At 48.6% G+C, this 19,914-nt stretch overlaps 1 protein-coding gene across 6 annotated transcripts in view; it reads left to right on the plus strand.

The window, feature by feature from the left end:
* Nucleotides 1-1,443: 1,443 nt before the first annotated feature.
* TBL1X (transducin beta like 1 X-linked) overlaps nucleotides 1,444-19,914 on the plus strand; it is a 210,339-nt gene continuing 191,868 nt past the window's right edge. For 3 of the 6 annotated variants that reach the window (XM_044768169.2, XM_044768166.2, XM_070501976.1), the window contains exon 1: nucleotides 3,133-3,270. The gene's annotated coding sequence lies outside the window, so the exon portion shown is untranslated. Of the gene's footprint in view, nucleotides 1,609-3,132; nucleotides 3,271-19,914 lie in introns of those variants that run through there. The other 3 variants (XM_014828024.3, XM_014828023.3, XM_044768167.2) reach the window with 3 other exon arrangements.

Genomic DNA, 19,914 nt, shown 5'->3' on the forward strand with positions numbered 1-19,914 from the left:
AGGCCTGGTGATTAAGTTCCATGAGCTCCGCTTCAGTAGCCCGGGTTCACAGGTTCGGATCCCAGGCGCAGATATATACCACTCATCAGCCATGTTGTATCGGCAGCCCACATACAAAAAAGAGGAAGATTGGTAACAGATGTTAGCTCAGGGTGAATCTTCCTCAGCAAAAAACCAAACCAAAACAAAACAACTCCTTGCCAGACCCAAGGTCATCTAGATTTTCTCCTATGTTATCTTCTAGGAGTTTTATACTTTTGTCTTTTACCTTTTGAGTTAATTTTTGTGAAAAGTGTAAGCTCTGTGGCCAGATTAATTTTTTTTTTTTATTTTGCATATGGATGTCCAGTTGTTCCAGCACCATTTGCTAAAAAGGGTCTTCCTTCCCCACTGAAATGGCTTTCCTCCTAGGTCAAGGATTAGTTAAGTCTGCTGGTGTGGATCCTTCCTGCCTTTAAGGAAAATTCCGGCTACTCCTTAAGGGGAATACTGATAGCATTTGTTGCAAGCAGCTTCTTATATTCCAGGTCCCCCCAGTTAGCAACCAAAAATCATTGCTTAGAACATAGACGTTGGGCAGCGGGTCCCTGTGGAAATCATCGCGGCTCACGTCCTGCATATTAACCTTTGCTTTGGCCAGAAGGCGCTAGCTCCTTCCCTGTTCTACTTTCTTTCCTCTTTTCCTTGTTTTCTCCCACCTTATAAGACTGCACATTTGAAAAATCTGCAAAACAGGTTAAATGAAATAGTCTACCACCCACCTACCACCCATCTAGCATTTCAGGAAGAGGAATTTCGGTGATGTTATGATAAACGTAGGGGGTCTCTTTTCCTGTCTGCGGTCTTACCAAGTCCCCTGGGGGTCCTAGGAGTCTATGATGAAAGCGCTCCACTCCTTACATGCAAGAAGACCCTTGGAATTATTGGGACATAATCAAACAGGCAAGGTGGATTCTGAGCTCCCTTGCAGCGTTAGTTATCGAGGACCAGCTGTAAAAACTGGTCACACTGGATCACGTTTGGGGCGAGGATTTCCACCACTTTCTCATACTTTAAGTGATTGGCATCTGCCAAGTAATCGAAACATACAAAGAGGCCTTTTCACCAAGTTCAGTTCGGCATTTCCAGGCAGCTAAAGACAAGCGGGGCTGGCAAGCCAGAGGGCCAGCTGGGCTGCGCGGCTACTCGAGAGTGTGCGGTAGCCGAGGGCCGCGTCCCCGTAAAGCCGAGAGCAGTAATGATGTCAACTTGTTATTTACTTTCCAAATCTGAATGACTGAGCAAGGCGAAAGGAGAATCAATCAACCACAATGTGACCCTACAGGCGGAAAAAACGCAGCGCTCCCACCAGCAGGCGGTGGGGGAAGGGAAGCACGTGTAACCGGGGCAGGGTTGCATCATGAGCTCGCTCGGGTTTTCTATTGCACCCTTGGTTTTTCGATTGCATGTAATACCTCAGCATCAGTCTGCACGAGCCCAGGGAGCCCGGGAGCAACGACGGGCAGGCTCCAGGAAAGGCCCCACCACGTCCTTTTGGGGGGTCTTGAATGGCAACTGACACATAATAAGACACAATCTATTCTGCTGATTCACAATTATGGAGACTGTGTAAGTGTATTTTTTATTGATGTGCTCTAATAATGGTGTAGCAACAGTCGTTTTACATCATTGACGTTTTACAGCAATATTTGGCAGGGTAATTTTTAGGTCTGCCTTTTTGAGGAAGGACTAGCCCCTTAAAAACTCACCTGGGGCCCCCTCCCCACAACAACCAGAACAACAAATGGTCCAGTGTCCCAGAAAGGAGCAAGTGAGGTTACAGTTTAAAATGCTGAGTGTACTGGGCTCTTGGCGCGAAGCTCGTTATACACCAAAGGGAGGGGCGAACTTACTTTAAAATATTCCACAAAGCAGACCCCAGAGGTGCTGGGGTTGGGGGTGCGGGTATCTTTAATTGAATTAAGGCCGCGAGCGGGGGGCAGTTGTCACCAAAGTGGAGGGAAGGGGGAGCGCTGGGGACTTGGGTGCACTAGGGCTTGGCCGAGTAAGCCATTGCAACATGAAAACTTTGCAAATGCCAGAGGTCTGAAGCCTGCGGGTGGGGGTGGGGGGGTGAAGAGGCCCCGCGGGCCCGGGTCCCCCCAACCCCCCGGAGCCCCCACAGCCGAGCTCCTGGCTTCCACCCCTGTGTGTCCGAGTTTCTTTCTCCCCAAGCATTTCTGCCTCTTCCCGGGAGGGGTTTGCCAATGTCGAGGCTCAACCTGAGCCCCAACTTTTTGGGGTGGGAGGAGAGACTATCGGGGCGTCTTCTAGACGGCCGAGTTTGAGGGAGCTGCACCCTTGGCCAGGTTGCAGGGGGATCTGTAGAGGCAGCCGGGCGGCGTCTTTTTTGAGATGGGGGAGGGTAACACTCTAGCAGCGGCCGGGCTCCCCTCTCCCCTGGAAACCTCCGGGGTGGTGGCCCGAGTTCCGGTCCCCTCCAGGCTGTGGGGGAAAGGCTGCGTTTGGGACTGAGTGGGGGGCAGGCCCGGGTTCCCTTCATCTCCAGTGGAGGCCACGGGGAAGGGACAGGGTTCGGAGCAAGGAGGGAGAGGCCGGGGTTCCCCTCACCCACCCTAGGCGTGGGGGGCAGGGGAGAGCTTGGGGAGAGGGGCTGTGTGGGGTCGCAGCTCCCTCTGCCGTGGGGGAGGGGCAGGATTGGGACGCGGGGCCTCCCTAGAGGCCGTGGGGGAGGGGCCGTGGGGGGGCGCAGACTCTCTTCCTTCGCCGGGGGGGGAGGGGCAGGCCTCGTGTCCCCACTCTCCGAGAGGAGGGGGGGTTTGGGACGCGGCCCCCCGGGGCGCAGGGGAGGGGCTGGGGGGAGGGGCCCCTGGCCGTGCTCCCGGCCCGGGTCTGCGCGCTAGCGGCCGCTCCCCCCGGAGGTCACTGCCCGTGCCGGGCCCTCCCGCCGTCCCGCCCTCCGCCGCCGCCGCCGCCGCTCCCGCCCCAGCCCCCCCCGGCGCTCGGGAGCGAGGAGCCTCCAGCGCCCCCGCCTCGCCGCCGCCGCCGCAGCGCCCTCGGCCGCCATTCGGCACCCGAAACTTTCCAGCGCCCGCGCCTCTCGGGGACTCGGCGGCGGCGGCGCTGGGCGGCCGGGGCGGCGGGGGCGGCTCAGGCGCCGGGCCCTCGTCGGCCGCCGCACGGCCCGGGCTCGGCGACGGCCGGCCGGAGGGAGGCGCGGAGCGCAGCCGGCGCGGCGGTGCCGCCACAAGTTGCGCTGCCCGCGGCGAGGTGAGTGCGCGGGGCTCGGCCGGCCGGGCCGGGCCGGGGCGAGGGACGCAAACTTGTCCGGTTGTCCGGCGGGGGGCTCGGCGATTGGTTCCCCCCGGGGGGCTTCCTGGCGGTTCCGGACGCCTGCCCGCTCCGGCCGCCTCCGGGGCTCTGGAGGGGCAGGTCCCTAACTGTCTGTAGGGCTCGGGCTGGTGTGCGGCGCGCTCCCTGCAGGCTGAACAATACCCCGAGGTGGCCGTTCCCCAAAGTGCCGGCGCGTCCGGGGCGGGCGGAGACCGGAGGGGGCTCCATTGTTTTGGGGAGGGGGAGGCGGTCGGTAAGTTTGGGGAAGCGCTGGGTCTCGCCCCCGGTGCCCCTTTGTCTGCCGATCGTGGGCTGGCGGGGCGAACCTGCGGCGCCGCGGGCTACCCCCGTGGGGGAGGGGAGCCTCATTCATCCCCGCGCCGGCCGGCGGGCCCGCCCCGGACCAGGTGGAGGCGCGGCGCCGCGCAGTGGAGTGAGTGGCGGGCGAGGCTGCGCTGGCCTCGCGGCTGCTCAGTTTCCGAGGCGCTGAAACTGTCAAGGAAGTCGGGAGCACCCCGGCCCGAGCGAGGGGGCCGGGCGGGGGTCCACATCGGTGGTGAAGGGGGCACCCCTGGTCAGGCGGAGTCTGCAGAGCACGGCGTTGGGAGGGTGCAGACCTGTTGCTCCCCGGCTCGGGGGAGGGGGTGCCCCCAGATCCGCTTCCTGGGTCCTGCTCCCCAGGGGACTGCCCCACTGAGGGGGTCGTTACTCCGAACAGGGTGCGGGATGCGCCTCCGGGTGTCGGTGGTCGATGGGTGTGTGACAGTTTGGGGTCGCTAGAGGCCCGCTAGCGCTGGGATAGGGCCTGGACTTCACGTGCGTCGCCCGTGCGCCGTCAGGCCCCGGCCCGGGCTTGCTGATTGCACGGCCGGCCTCGCGTTCTCCGAGCTAACAGCGTTGGAAATTCCACAAAGTTAGAATGGGAGGTGTTTTTTTTTTCCTAGTTGGTAATGCTGTGGAGCAAAACCCAAAAAGAAACAAAAACCCACCTCCTATTGCATCTGCAGCTGTTTCTGCTTTGCATTGTCACATGTGGCTTGACCTGACTTCTGGATGTTTTTCTCTCCGGACGCGCCGCCCGAGTCCCTGGTTTAACCTGGAAGGGGAGGAGGAGGGAGAGGGAGAGGGAGAGGGGGAGAGGAGCGCCCTTCTAAGGTCCCAAGCGGTGGCTTTGGGGTAGCAGATGGCTCTTGATGATTTTATGAAAAGTTTACTACTAGTCATTCCTAGGATAGACGCGATTGGGGGGGGGGCGGAAAAGAAAGGAAAGAACCAATAATGTTGAGTATGGAACAATTAAAACGTTAAGACGATGGTTTTATTTTAAAGGATGTTAATGTTTCAAATGTGCTGCAGATTTTCGTGGAAAACCACCCAGCTGACTGACTAATCCAGGGATAAAAGTTGAAGTTCATCATTGACCCACTTATTAAAATAGCCCCTTGAAGGGATTCTAGCTCTTAAGTGAACACACACCTGTGGGACAAAAATGGACATTTTTGATGTTTTATTTGGTGATGTGCATTTTGCCCCCTTAGTGGGCTCAGAGACTTAATGTTTGCTAGTAGTTTTAAAGAAGATGCAGTTTGCAAAGAATAATGATCATTTTATTATGGAGATATCTGAAAGTGAATGTTGCAAAAGCTGGGTCTTTTTGTCAGTTATGTGAGCCAGATCAGTAGCTGAGTGCAACAGCATCTTAGTGAGGCTTCAGAAGTGTGCCCAGCTGCTGCTAGATGCCATGTATTCTCTAGGTCCCAAGGACACCAGGAGCAAGGCAGGCCCCCGTGAGGGGACAGTGGGGCATGAGGGAGAGGCTACCTCACCACCAGCAGGGCCTGTGTCACTGGATCCCTTGGGGTTGGCTCTCGTGCTTCTGTCCAGGCCATGGGCAGTCCAGGAATTATCATTATCAACACCCCCATTTGAATTTCACACGCTGATCCCTCCATCTCCCAAACCTTACCCTTCCTGGAAGCTGGGGTGTTTTAATGGACTGGGTAGAGAGTGCATGGTGTCATAATTGGTTTTGAATCTTACCTTCATCTTTTGGGGCCTCAATTTTCAAATCTGTGTGATGGCATCAAGATTCTGCCTGGATGGGCTGTTTTGAGGGTTTAAATGGGCTCCATAGCTTGCAAAGAGGTGACTAGAACCCCCGAATCTAACTCCATCGTGACAGGTACTGCTTAGCTAGAAAAGCAGCCTTTACCCTCCTATGGCCTGAGCTAGTGAAAGGGCTCACCCTGTCATGCTCTGACATTGACCTTGAAGGCCTGCACCTCTTCTGGGCGTCATTTTCTGTGTGTGTAAAAATAAAAAGGGGAACTGAAATCGTGGTATCCACTGGGTAGTGCAAAGAAGGAAAAAGGGAATATGTGTAAGGTTTTTGAAAACTGTAATGCTGCCTGTAAATTTTAGGTATTGCTATTGTACAAATAGAATGATTGTCTTAGGTTACTTGCATGCCATGCACTGAAGATTTTATAGGTGCTTAACGCCCTGCGTGTAGCAATTATTTCCATTCTGCAAGCAGAGGAGACTGACGCCTAAGGATGTTAAGTAACTTGCTGATAATACATAGTGGAGGGAGGATTGTCTCATTGCCCAAGCCCAGCTTTTCAGCTTGGCATTATTTTGACTTCCTGTCTACCTAGTGTGAATTTTCCCATTTGGAGACAAAAGCTCTTCAAATTACTCCCCCCCCCCCCACACACACAGGAGAATCTGTGTTGAAATCTGCATATACATATAGAGAAATCTCAGCGGAATCACGAAGTGAGGGGATTGTTTTCTTCTGTAGCTTCATTGCCCAAATGGTAACCACTAGCCACAGGTGCATGTTTAGGTTCAAATTAATTAAAATTCAATAAAATTAACAATTCTGTTCTATCAGTTGCTCTAGCCGTATTCTTGTACTCAAGAGCCGCATGTTGCTCGTGGGCACTATATCGGACAGCGTAGAACTTGCAGAAGGTTCTGTTGGCGGGTGCTGCTCTCTAGTTATTGCAGTGAAATAGTAATAAAGGAAACAATGAAGAGAGTTAGTGTACTTTTTTGTTGGGCGGGGAGAGGAGAGGCTAAAAAAGTTTGGAATAATTCGCATGTAGACCTTAACAAAAAGAAAAAAAGACCCATTTCAGCCAGCGATTTGCCCAGGAAAGTGATTTCAGTGGATGGATTCTTAACCTGAAATTGACAGCTGTGGTTTTAGCTTGAGGTGCTTTGCATCAGTTTGAAATTAGAAAAGCAGATCTCCAAGCCAGAGTCCTTCACTGAGTGTTTAACCTTGGGCAAGGCATTTAGTGTCTCTGTGCCTCAGTGTCCCCATCTGAAAAATGGCATAGCCCTTCCCCAAGCTGCCTGCCTAGGTGAATTGTTGTGAATGTCCTTTGGGATGGTGTGGAGCCCCAGGTGTCACCATCAGTGAGGCCCTGGTGTGGGCAACTAAGAGGTGGGCCATTTCTGATGCCGTTAGACCCTTATACCTCGGGCTCCTCCCCTCCCCTGAAGTTTAAGTCCTAAGTATTAAGCTTCAGTCTCTTGAGGTCACAATCTTCCATATTAAAAGGCTGATAAGGAATCCTTCCAACAAAGTGAGACTTCACAATAGTCACAGTATTTAAGAAAAATGGCTGAGTACTCGCTGTTTCCTGTGCACCGGGTCCCTGAGTGAGGGTGTTATTTTTATTACTTACTTGATGTGTCCTTTGCACAGTTCTTTGTATTTTTATAGCAATGGGTTAGAAATTGTGTTTGTAAATGAGGATGGAGGAAAAACCCAATTTTGTGTCTGTCAGAGAGGTGACTTCTCAGTTGTCCTCACTCACTTCCTCTCAGCACTCTGGTGTGAAGGGCCAGCCTTCGGTTGAAAGGGTGTAAACACCTGGCATGTCCTCGATTCTCTTCCAGAGGTGGGGAAGGGGTCTCTGCAGAGGGAGGCCGGGCCAGAATAGCTATCCCATGGAGGCCCTGAGCGTCAGGAGTTCCTCTCTCTGTTACCTGTTGGGTTGGAGAACCCATCAATTCAAACCTGGGCCTGCTTCCTTTCCCAGCTTTCCTCTGGGGTGTCAAGATTGCAGGGCTCTGCACACGTGGCCTAGAGGACAGTCACAGTTGCTCTGCCGTGGGAGGCGAGACGTCCCAGCTGTGGTTTCTGGATACCTTGTGTTAGCCCATTGGCTGAAAGGATGTGGAGATTCTTTCCCCCTTAGGAAAAAAAAAGTAGTATGCCGCATCCAATAAGTTGTTAATCTTTCACCACCAAAGACATTTGAAAAATAATTTCAATCAGGAAGCAAGACTAAAGTCATTTTGTAAACACTTCTTTTTTCAAGTTGGGAAGATAAACTTTTTTTTCCATCACTATTTTTAGTGTGAAGGAAGTCACTGGCCTCTTGAGCGGAGACTGGATGCGAGCCTGCCCCTGGGGTCTTGCCCTCCTTGGCCCTTCCCTCCTCTCCATCCTTTCCGAGGGGCTCTGCCAAATGAACTGCACTGGCCAGACTGGCAGAATGAGGTCCAACAAAACCAAAATAAAAGCTGGATGTGGGAAGAGACTAACAAAGTCAACATGTTTATAAAGGGCAAAGAGAGCCTAGTCTGAGAAAATGAGTTTAAAACCTCAGGGAAAAATGCAGTCATTAAGGAATTCGCTCCCCCGGCGGCTTCTTGACCAGGGAGCGGGCAACTTGACTGAAGATGGTTGTGTTCCCCGAGCTGGCAGCCTTTTGCGAGGCAGATCTGTACATTATCACAGCTATCAAATATTTATTGCCAATCCGCTGCCTGATTGAAGATTGCAGAAGTGAACTGGAAGCCATTAAAGAAAGTGAATTGGAGCAAATTTAAAGTTTGAACAGAGGAGAGAATATTTTTGTGTTACCAAGGAGGTTGGGTACCATTTTCGTTGCTTTGGTTTGTTCTTGGCAGATGGGAACAGAGAGATGGAGATGGGGCACGACACACAGGTTCAAGAGAAAGGGAAGTCTTAAGAGATGAAAGTAGAAGAGATGGTTGTTTACCAGAGTCGCATTTTCAACATTGACCTCTACAATCTTGCAGTCAGCGAATGGTTCTCAGTTGAGGCAGTTTGCTCCCTACTGTCAATGGGCAGTTTTGGTTGTCAGGAGTCGGGGGAGGGGGATAGTGGGTCTCCTGGCATCTGATAGGTTCTTGGATGCTACTAAACATCCATAATGCACAAGACAGCCCCCACCACAAAGAATGATCTGGCCCCAAATGCTGGTGATGCCAAGGTGGAGAAACCAGCCCTGGATTATACAGTCCTGATTTGGTCAAGTTCCATAGGGCAGGTGGAGGCCAAGAAAGGATATCTGTCAACTCTGTAGTTCTCAAGGCACCCGTATGGTTTTTTGGAGTACCCCGGGAAGTACATTACAACATAGCACCCATTGAGATGACAAGAGTTGCAGCTGCTCGCAGGAGGGGGAAGGAGGAGTTGGCAGTGAAGGGACTTGAAGGACAGTAGAAACAAGGCCAGGAGGTATTGGGGGAGGGGGCAGCCGCCAGTTGCTGAAGCTCTGCCTCACTGCGAGTAGTTTAGAGCCTCTGATGCAGGTACATCTTGAACGTGTGTTTTTTGACTTCTTGGTTTTACTGATGTCGTCACAGATTTCCTAGGTCTTACTTTTGGTCAGCTTCTTGGTCCTTTTGGTATTTATTAGGGAAAAAAACAGCACCTGTGTAATGTTTGTGCAGATCCTCTTTGTACCCAGCGGTTAACCTGGAATTTGGGGTCCCCCCCACCATGCGGGGTGCTCAGGAACTTCGGAGGGTGGGGCCACGTGAGCATCTGAAGTTGTCGCCGCTTGCATGACTCTGGATGCTGCTTCAGGCTCCATCCCTTCCTACGACTGAGTTAGCAAACACTTTGGAGCAACTGGGCGCTGAGGAAACACTCTTCCAGATATCAGCCGGAGGGCCGAGTCTGGTCCTGCTGCCTGCCAGGGCCTCCTGAGCCAGCCCGCGCCTGATGTCCAGGTGACCCCCAGAGGAGCTCCAAGCCCAACCCTGGTGGGGGCCTCCTGGGCTCCTGGTGGTCATGGGGCGGGTGACACGGCTCTGAGGGAAGCCTGGTTTGTAGCCAGGTGGCCATGCACTGACTGCGTCTTTGGGCAAATCACTTACCTTCTCTACCATTAGTTTTCTCATTGAGAGAAAGAGAAAATAAAATTTATTTCTCAGGCTTGTTGTATTGAAGGAGATAGGATTATTTTCATGCGCGGAGCCCAACATGCTTGTATTTTCCTCCCCTCTGAAGTTGGAAACTGAATGTGAAATGTATCTTTATAATGATGGTCTCCTGCAGTTGCTTGCTTTCTTACCTTTTTTTTTTTTTTTTTACCCCTTTTATGTTAAGTTTTAGGGCTAATTTGATATATTTATATAATTTTCTAAAGTATTATGTGATGTAATTGACTTTTCCCTTTCGGTGTGTGGTTTTCTGAATTCAGCGCGTGTATAGATTTGTGTAACCACCATCATAATCAGGATCAGAACGACTCCATCCCCCAGCGATGCTGGTGGTGCTCTCCCTCTGTGCTTCCTCCGCAGTCACCCCTCTCAGCCCCCGTCAGCTCTCTTCTCCAGGTCCTGGTAATCACATTTTAACTCAGGATGAAATGCCTTATGGTGAATCCCTCCACTCTTCTAGCACCTTCCTTGACACTTCTCTCTGAGGAACATGACGCTTTTGCACACTCGGGCCCGTGTGCTTTCCTCAGAACAGCAGGATTTGCACCGTAGATATTATCAACAGCAAGGAAAAGCTAAGCCTACCACTGCGGAATATTTGTAAGAAGCCATAGTGAAAAAATACCAGGTGTCTTGTTGGTGCTGCCAAAGATTGGCTGTTTTTCTTATGTATTAATTCTGGCCGCCAAATTGGTTGAGATGGGACATTTTTTGATGGACTTTCAGAGACTGGTTCCCAGATCTGTCTGTCTGCACAGTCCCGCCGAAAGATATTTACTGTGTAAAATGTGTCAGAAGGTTACAGTCATGTCTTTAGTTTCAAAAACAGGACTCACAGGTTAAGAGGTGTTGCGCTTTTCCCAGTGGGGTAATAATGTGAATATAAAACTGCCTAAAAATATTAAGTTGTATTTGCATTAGTTTGTTGTAGAAATAAAAAGAGTTCCTACCTCTGTGCTTCTATGAGTTTGTTAACCTATATTTTCCTTTGGATCGTAATTTCGCTATTAGTGATCTATTAAATGTCATGTCTTCTAGAAGAATCCTTGACCTGGTGTTTTGGCTACTTGCGTCCTGCCTTGGGTGGTCTGCCTGCTTGTGTGGTCATTTAGCCCGTGCGTGTCCTCACTTGGAGAGTGAAAGGGTTGACATGTGGATCTTGAGGCTTTGCCTGCCTCTTGTGTGTGAGGATTTTAATCTGGAAAGGGGACACTACTTAGATGTTGGGTAGGCCTTTTTCTTTTCTTTCAGGCTGGTTAAGGATTATGGTGGTTTTATGCTAACTGAAACTTCGGGTAAACTGACATTTATGTCCCATGCATTGAGTGTCGTTTTACCCACGATTAAAATAAGAAACATTTAACTTAACATTGGTTGGTTAGTTGCGTATTTTACTTAAAAAAACAACAGCAAAACAATCCAGCAATTCAGAAGACACTTTGGGCTGTTGGATGTTTCTGAATAATTCTCGTGAGCGTTGTAGTTTCCCAATCTCACAAGACTGTGAAATAGGCACAAACAATGCTCACAGCAGAATTCAATGGTGATTCTTGAAGAGGGTGTCTGCCTTGAATTCCTGTCATTTTTTTCCTATCGTGGTGGATGTAGCTGGAATGCATAAAAGAAAACACGAGAGTTTTCTTTGCTTGCTTCCTTTGAGCCTAGAACCTAGAATATGATCCCAAATAGTCAGCACTGAGCACTTTCCTTTCTGGAACGCTTGTCACCAACCTCCAGGGAGGGGAATACAGAGGCAGGAGGAAGTGAGGACCCCCCCCCCACCCCCCGCCACCTGATCACCTTCCCACTCTCCAAGAAATTGAAGACTTCCTCAAGTCTGCTGAGAACTGGGCACCCAACATCATCCATGCTGGAGCTTACTGTACATGATGCCATTTTATTTCTTAAATCAGTAATAACACATACTTTAATGTGGTAAGACCATAGAAATCATCATTAAGAACTGGAGAAAAATTCAGCACCACTGATGAGCCCTTTCCCATTCTGGTGCCCTGTGGGTGATTCTTAGTTTTAGCCAGGTCCACTGTGCTCCACTTTTTTCTGGTTATCTTGACATCCATTTGAAGATGAGAAATGAGAACGTGGAGTGGAGGTCTGTTAACCACGGTCATGGGATGCAGAATCTGTAGCAGCAATATGCAAACGTGTTTCCCAGCATCTATAAAGTTCCAAGTGGTCGCAGCCTTCTAGGTTGTATTTCAGAAAAGCAGCTGAGCAGAGAACTGATGTGCCTACCATTTGGTTCATTTAGAGCATGGATTAAACTTGGGTCTTGGCCTTAGATTCTTTTTGCAACGGAATCTTATCAGGCACTTTAATCCCACACAACTTTAACGCCAGCTCTGTGTTGGTAAAGACTCAAGTATTCACAATTATCAGCTTGCAAAGGGTGATTGCCAGTTCCTGACAGTCACAGGTTAGTCTGGGAGACACGGTTTGTTTTAACTCCTAATTTGATTATGAAAAAATATCATATTAGGTTTGTATTTCTAAGACCATGGGTGATTCAATGCCAGTTTCAACTGTTTCCAGGGATCTGTAACGTAATACTTCAAAAAGCCTAGCCAGAAGAAACAACATACAGTGTTGGAGGTGCACCCAGCTTAGAAGTTGATGAAAATAAGAATGATCTCATGTGTCCAGTGCATGACAGAAATTATTGTAGACCAGATGAGAACAAGAAGAGGCCTGTGGAAATTAGAGTTGCCTTATGAATTTCATGGGACCTCTGATAAATTCTCTGATAAATTTCATGGGGCTCTGAGTACATTTCCTTTAAACCAATAGTCTTTACATTTTGTTGTGGGAGTCGGGAGAGGAGGACCCAAATGCCTTGTCTCAGGATTTAATGCCCAAAGCGGTCTCCCAAGTGGATTTGCTGTCGTCTGGCAGGTGCAAAGTGAGATTGTTAGAGTGCGGGAAGAAACTATCAGAATGTCCACTGACTTTTTATCTAATACTGAAAAAATGACTATTTTTGTGGTCTATGAAAAATGCATATAGTGTTAGTTGCATGTTGTACATAGTTAATAAATGACATGAGTTGGGGGCACATGCTTAAAACTTTTTTCTGATAGGGATATGCAGTGAAAAAAACATTTAGACTTTACCCCAGAGGTGGGGAGACGGGGTGATATTGAAGTCCCTGAATGCAAGTGAGATACTTGGCTTCTGCTGCCAAGTTGTGTGTGTGGGTTGGTGGGTGTGTGTACGCACGCACACACGCGTGTGCACATCAAGTGGCTTTGAGATCTATGAGCTTAAATATTGGACGTCACTCCAGAGGTGCAGCTGTTAATGAGGTGAATAAGGGAAGAAAGAAGATGCAGTGACAGGGTCCTGTGTGCACTTTGGATCTACTGGACTTTTTGTGCTTTAAAAGCTGAAAAAATATTGGTGTTTTAGAACTGGATGACAACGTCTCGGTTGCAGGTGCCTGAGGAAGCTTTGGAACAATGCTGTGCTTTTGAAGCATTTCATGCCTCTGCAGTGTTTTCATAATCACTTCATGCTGTTTATAAATCAGCTGCTTCCATTGATGTTTTGCCCTTGGGGCTCCTGAGAACCAGGCGTTTTGTTGAAGAAGAGGTTCAGACTTGAAAAGACAGCACCAGGAGCTAGTGCGGGAACCGGCTTGCGGTAAAAGTCCTTGGGTGCCTTCAGCCTGGCTGTTTGCTGTTTTCTTCCCAGAGACATATTTCATCCATCATAGTTGTTATTAAATTTTTTTTTTTTTGCATTTCACATTAGCGACTTTTTTGAGAAAAAGCTGTCATTTTAGTTGATGCTGTATTAACTGGTGTTAGAGGGAGTAAATAAATATAAAAATTATACTACCCAGGCCACATTGTGGGCTATGGAGGTAAGAAATAGGATTCACCTGCAAATTTAAGGCCTCTGCCTGGGCTCATTTGCTGAGAATGGCTCGGGGTTTGGTTTTCATGAGACTAAATGTCAACCACAAGTAGTTCCAGGATTTCCACACCAGCCATTTTGTTTATTTGTTTAACTTGAAACGGTGGCTGTGTTAGCTTGGGTGTTTGTGTCTAATTTTTGGTGTTCGTGCCTATTTTCCCTCTGTGAATATTGAATTTGCAGGGTAACTTGTATATAAAGCCAAGGGCGGAGACTGGCATAGGGCATTCAGAAGCCTACAGGTAACTGTTCTTGTTCCTTTCTACAGACCAACAGGACACCTGGTGTCACATGTCATTACCACTCTACTCGACATTCATTTGTCTTTTGGTAAACTGCAGTATTTATCTTCCACTGAAAAAAAGACCGGATTGTTTCTCTTTATGGTGATGTTCAGAAGGCACCTACTGTAAGGGAAGAGAAGCAGAAAGTAGGATTTTTTTTTTTTGAGGAAGATTAACCCTGAGCTAACATCCGTGCCCATCTTCCGCTACTTTACATGTGGGACGCCTACCACAGCATGGCTTGCCAAGCGGTGCCATGTCCGCACCCGGGATCCGAACCGGCCAACCTCGGGCCGCCAAAGCGGAATGTGCACACTTAACCGCTGCGCCACCCAGCCGGCCCCAGGAAGTAGGATGTTTTAACATCTGTCCTATGCACCTTTGTCTCTGCTCTTCAGAGATCAACACTGTTAAGCTCTTGTGCCACATTGAGTTGTGAGTGTCTTTGGGAATGTGCTTTATCTGTCCCTGAGCCTGCCCCTTCAAGAGAAGAGAGAAATTACACACAGTATTTGGCTTTCAGCTAGACTTCTTGAGCCTTGTCCAGTCTTGACTTCATATTGCAAGCAGGTCAGCCAGACACCAGTGAGTCGCTTCAGCTCTGGACCAGAATCCTCTTCTGTCTTTGTTGTGGAGTGACAACACTAATAATTTTTCATGTGATTATTTGCCAGTCATATTACTCTATATAAATATTTCAGAGCTGTATCTCAGAGACTGGCCCTGACCTGAGGCTGTTCTCAGAAGCCCACACCAAAGTCGATTCTATTTCCTGAATGCGTACCTAACACGCTCATGAAGTGCAGATAGCCATGTGTCATTTCTGGGAGCGTGAGGCACAGGCATAGAAGCAGGAGTGTAGGCGAATAGTGGGGCCTGATGGGAAAAGCCAGCAGGACGTTAAATCCGTGAGTACACTTACCTTCGAGAGAGAATATCAAAGCAGACGAGTGTAGAGTGTTGTTGAAGTGCCATTTACATAATTCAGATCAAGGAAGGCGGTTACTTCTCCTTAGGAAGACTGAGTTAGTAAAATTAGCTATCTTTATTTTTCCACAGAAATAAGAATCAATTGCAGCTCAAATAATCGTATGTGAAGCTTTGTAATTGGAAATTTGAAGTTAGCAAAATTATATAACCCTGGTTAATTACATTAGTGTACTCAGACTAAATATAGAATAAGATTAGCTCATGGAAATATTTCATTTTTATCTCGGGCAGTATAGCTCGTGTTCACCCAATAGTTTCTAGTTATATTTTGTAATTTTTTGATCATCCTGGAAGAGTTTTTCAGACAAGTTAGTTGAAACAGGAGGCTGTATATTATCATTATTTCCTAATTCATGTGTACATATAAGAGGCACACAGACTAGGCTGTCCTTCGTGGATTTGCATTTCCTGGGCACTCTGTGCTCCGTGCCCAGCGCAGGTGAGGGAGAAGCTAGGGCTCCCGCTTTGCTGCGGGGCCTTGGCTGTAAGGGAAGTTTGGGCTCCATTCATAGTTCGCTATCTAAAAGTAAATGTTCAACCTTCTCTAATTTCCTGTTGTGTTTGCTTTTCCATTGGATGTTCTATATCTGGACGACAAATGTATTTTTCTGTGTGGGTTTCCAATGGCCCAGATGTTCATCGGATTGAAATTTGTCTGCGTCCACACCACTGGGTTGGGCATTTGGTAGCGTTGGGTGTTTTGTAGCTCCTGGATTTGAATTAGACATGTTGTAGATTCAGGTCAGGCAGTCATTCCCTCTGCAAGCCATGTGTTACTTTGTTTTGCTCGGGTCTGCTGGAGATGTTTGCTTTGCCTTTGGGTTGCTGCAGAGGCCGGCCTGTGGTGATGTTTAATTTAACGTAGAACTCTCAAGTCCGACTTAAGACCAAGTTGATTTTCTAAAACAACTTCATTGAGGTATAAATTACGTGCCATAAAAACACCCATTGTAAGTGCACAATTTGTTGACTTTTAGTAAATCTACCCAGTTGCGTGGCCATCATCATAAACCAGTTTTGGAACATTATCATTTCCCTGTGTGATCACTCCCATCCATTTGCTGTCAATCTCGGCTCCCACTTCCCAGCCACAGGCAACCACTAATCTCCTTTCTGTCTCTAGAGAGTTCCCTTTGCTCAGAACAGGCATCTGTGTGCTTGCTTGAGTTTACCCGGTGGTGAGAGAGACATTGTGAACCTTCCCGCCCCCTCCCCAGGACCAGGGATAAGTGGGGAGGGGGGGAGGAAGGCCAGGATAATAGCATCATGCCGTAGTTTCCAGTTTCGTCTTCTGTAAAGTCAGGACAGTGATGGAATCGTTGCAGGCCTTCAGTGTGGAACCATGTGGGAAGTAATGGGCTCAAAATCTGGAGGAGCTCATCGTAGCGGGGCCTGTTAATGGTGAAGAATTGTGCATAAAGGGCCCCGCTGGACAGATGAGCAGCCTAGGAAAGGAGCCTCTACAGTGATGGGCTCAGTCCCTGGAGACCCCAGCACACAACCACAGGGCAGTCGCCCTTTCCTGCTTCCACCTGTCTTTCTTCTTGAAATCCCTTCCTTGTTTCTTTCGTGGCATTGAATGTTAGGCTTTGAGGGAAGTTCAGTCTTGGCAGGGGGTGTGCCTTAGCTCAGTGGTCCTCCACCAGGGGCTCCATTGGGGCCACTGGACGAGGTCTAGAAACCTTTCTGGTTGTTACAAATGGGGAAGGGGTGCTCCCGGCATCTAGTGGGTAGAGGCCAGGGATGCTGCCAAACGCCCTACACTGCAGAGGATGTCCCCCGTGCCAACAAACAGTAATCCAGCCCAAGAGATCAGGAAATCAGGGCCGAGGTCAAGAAACCCTGCCTTAGTAGCTTTGAATCTCTGGGGGTAGGTTTAAATGAGGTACTTAAGCTCTTCAGTAAAGACTTATTGAAGTTGAAGGGCTAAAAATGCCATCGGGCTTACAAAAGAAGTACAGGCATCTTTCAGTCTGCATCCAACCCAGGGAAATAGGGATTTTTCTAAAGCAAAGGATAAACAGAATTTTTGGAGCCAACTTAAGAGGGAAGAAGATTACTTTCAACCCCTTTAGAAGTATTCATTTACAAATAAACAGTGAAATTACAATGTAGACAGAGAAATCTGGGGCTATCTCTTGGCTTTGATCTGGGAATCAGATTTCATCTTTATCTGTTCCCAAAGAACTGAAAAAGGAGAGAGAAGGATCCTGACCCTGCAGAAAGAGTCTAAAAATTATGTCTGTGAATGGACGGGGCTGCTTCCAGCTGTCACCTTATCATGGAAAGTGTTTCCATAGTGGCTGGAGGAGTGGCTTCTGTGAGCCTAACACTTCTGTGCATCTGCCTATGGGCCTCTTAGTTTCTATAGGATTTTCTGTTGCTCCCCTGAAATCTACACAGTGTCATAAAAGCCAGCCCACCGCCGGCCCCCAGGGCTGTGCCCTCTGCTTAACCGGCTGCATTTTGTTTTCTCGGGCCGATCTGCCTTTGAGTCCCCTGAGAAAGTCAGGGCCCCCGCCTCGGCCTCCCAGCCTGCACACCCGCCTCCCCTCTCCCCCTCACGCCTCCTGCGAGAGCTGCCCCTCCTCCCTGCAGCTCTGGTTCTGCCGGGTGGGGCCTCCTCTTCCCCACGCCCCCTGCACCCTGCCTTGCTCCTGCGCCTTCCTCTGAACAGATCTCTTTTCTTGCTTCTTTTTTTCCCCGTTTCTTTTGCCTGTTCTAAGCTCCTCCTTTTTCCAAGGTAATACATGATGAGATGCTAATTTCCATGAATTCAAGCCATGGGGAATTCTCTCTTCTCCCTCCTCCTCTCGCAGGATGACCAATATTAACGTTAGTCCACAGTGTGACATTATAGATTCTGTTTCTAGCGTGTTCAGCTGTCCATGTACAAATATCTAGTCTTGTGTTTTTATTTAAATGGGACCATATTATACTTGTTTTGTTCCATCCGCTGTCTTTCTTTTTACAACTTTATTAAGGTATGATTGAAGTACTGTAAACCAGACATAAAAAAAGATATTTGTTATCTTGATTGTGGTGCTAGTTTCACAAACATATGTACATATACAAGATAACAAATATTTCCGTCACTCCCAAATTTCCTTGTGCCTTTCTGGAATCTCTCTCTGCCTCCCTCCACCCCTGCCTCCAGGCAACCATTGATGACTGACTCACCAGGACTAGCTAGGTTAGTTTACATTTTCTACAGTTTCATACCAGTGGAATCACACAGTATGTATGCGTTGTTTTGCCTGGCTTCTTTCATGCAGCGAAATGATTTGGGCTTCATTCATGTGGTGGCCATGTATTACTAATTCCTTCCTTTTCATAGTGGGGTAGGATTCCATCGGATATGGATGCATCACAGTTTATCCATTCACCAGTTGTTGGACATCTGGGTTGTTTCCCATTTTTTGGCTATTATGAATAATACTGATGTAAGTATTTTTGTGGCCATACCAGTGGTTCTCGGACGACTATTGTGCGCCGGAACGCCCTGGAGAGCTTGTTAAAGCATGGCTTGCTAAGCCCCGTGCCCAGAAGTTCTGATTCAGTAAGTATGGGTGTAGCCCAAGGCTCTCGAATTTCCAGCAAGTTCCCAGCTGATGCTGATGCTTCTGGTGTAAGGACCACACGCCCTTTGAGGGCCACTGCCTTAGAGGAAGTCTTACACATTTTGATTGTTACTCCTTTGTTATTTGTTCTAAATATTTCTCTTCTAGGAGCATTTCTTGTCCTGTAACATTGCTTGTGGTGGTTGTCACGAAGCTTCCCATTTTTGTGGTTGAATGTGTGAGTCTTTTCTTTGGCTTCCTTATGTGAGGGGGCTGATACCAAGAAGAACTCGGGGTTGGTGGGTTGGGGTGTTGCTGTCTCCAAAACGTCAGCCATGATACCCCCATCGACAGGGGTCTCCCCTCATTGGACTCTTTCAGGACCTGACTTGTGCCCTCTCTCTTCTGTTGCAGATTGCTGGGGTCACTTTCCGAGGAAATGGCCCAGCAGTGCGGTCAGCACCACCCACGTTGGGCAGGCTTGGGCCCAGGCCCTGCGCCAGCTGCTCCCTGGTGCTGGGTGTCCCCGGAACTTGAGGGTGAGGCATGGCTGCTCACCTGCCTTTCCTCTCACAGGGAGACAGATCTGTCCTTTCTCCATCCTCCCATCTCACACAGCCAGGCCCAAACCAATAACCGTATATTCTTTTCAATATGTATTTCATTTTCATTTCAGTTTGCTTTTCAGGAGTCTAGTCTGGGTCAGCTAACTTGCAGCAGCAGACGTTATCAGTAGATGTTTAGTACCATGTATTTGTTACAGTTATTTTTTTATTTGGGGGAAGGTAATTTATTTTAGAGAGCAGCTTTAAATTACTGAGAACTATTCTTTTTGCAAAAGCATTTTTCTGAATTTTGCTCCTGAGTCCATTGCATATACTACCTCAGGCCACCTTTTGCTACCGACCTCAGCTTATTCATTTCCGAATCGTTACTCAGGACAGTTGTGGAGTGTATTGTTGTGCAAGATTCCAGCCTTGTTAAGTAAACTCATCTCCTTGATGAACGTTTTCATCACTCCAAAAAGAAACCCCATGCCTGTAAAGCCGTCACTCCGCAATCCCCCTCCCCTAGCGTCTGGCAACCGCTGATCTACTCTCTGTCTCTACAGATTTACTATGCTGGACATCTCCCATAAATGGAATCATGCAGTATGTAGCTTTTTGTGCCTACCTTCTTTCACTCGGCACCGTGCTGTCGAGGTTCGTCCCTGTGGTAGCGTGTGTGGTTCGAGTTTCCTGGTAAACGTTTTGTGGAAACTGGGTAGTCCAGGAAGGCTTGGAGTCGGGGGTTGGGAATCGAGGTGGAGGAATGTTAGGGGATGAGTAAACCACACGCACGGGCTGCTCCTCTCTCAGATTACATTTAAAATGGAAAATGGTTCACAAATGGAACATTGTTTATTTCCAGGTCAGCTTCCAGTCTGGCATCAACTGTCATCTTCTTGCTGCTCTCTCTCTTTAACTCTTCCATCTTTTCCTCTAAAGATCAACATAGAAAACAATTTGGATCAGTTAAAGCGGCAACTGCTGACCCCTCTTCCGTGCTGCATTTTTTGGGTGGGATTTAGGAGGTCCTTTCTTGGGAAAAACCAT

This window comes from Equus asinus, chromosome X (genome assembly GCF_041296235.1).
Source record: "Equus asinus isolate D_3611 breed Donkey chromosome X, EquAss-T2T_v2, whole genome shotgun sequence".
NCBI lineage: Eukaryota > Metazoa > Chordata > Mammalia > Perissodactyla > Equidae > Equus > Equus asinus.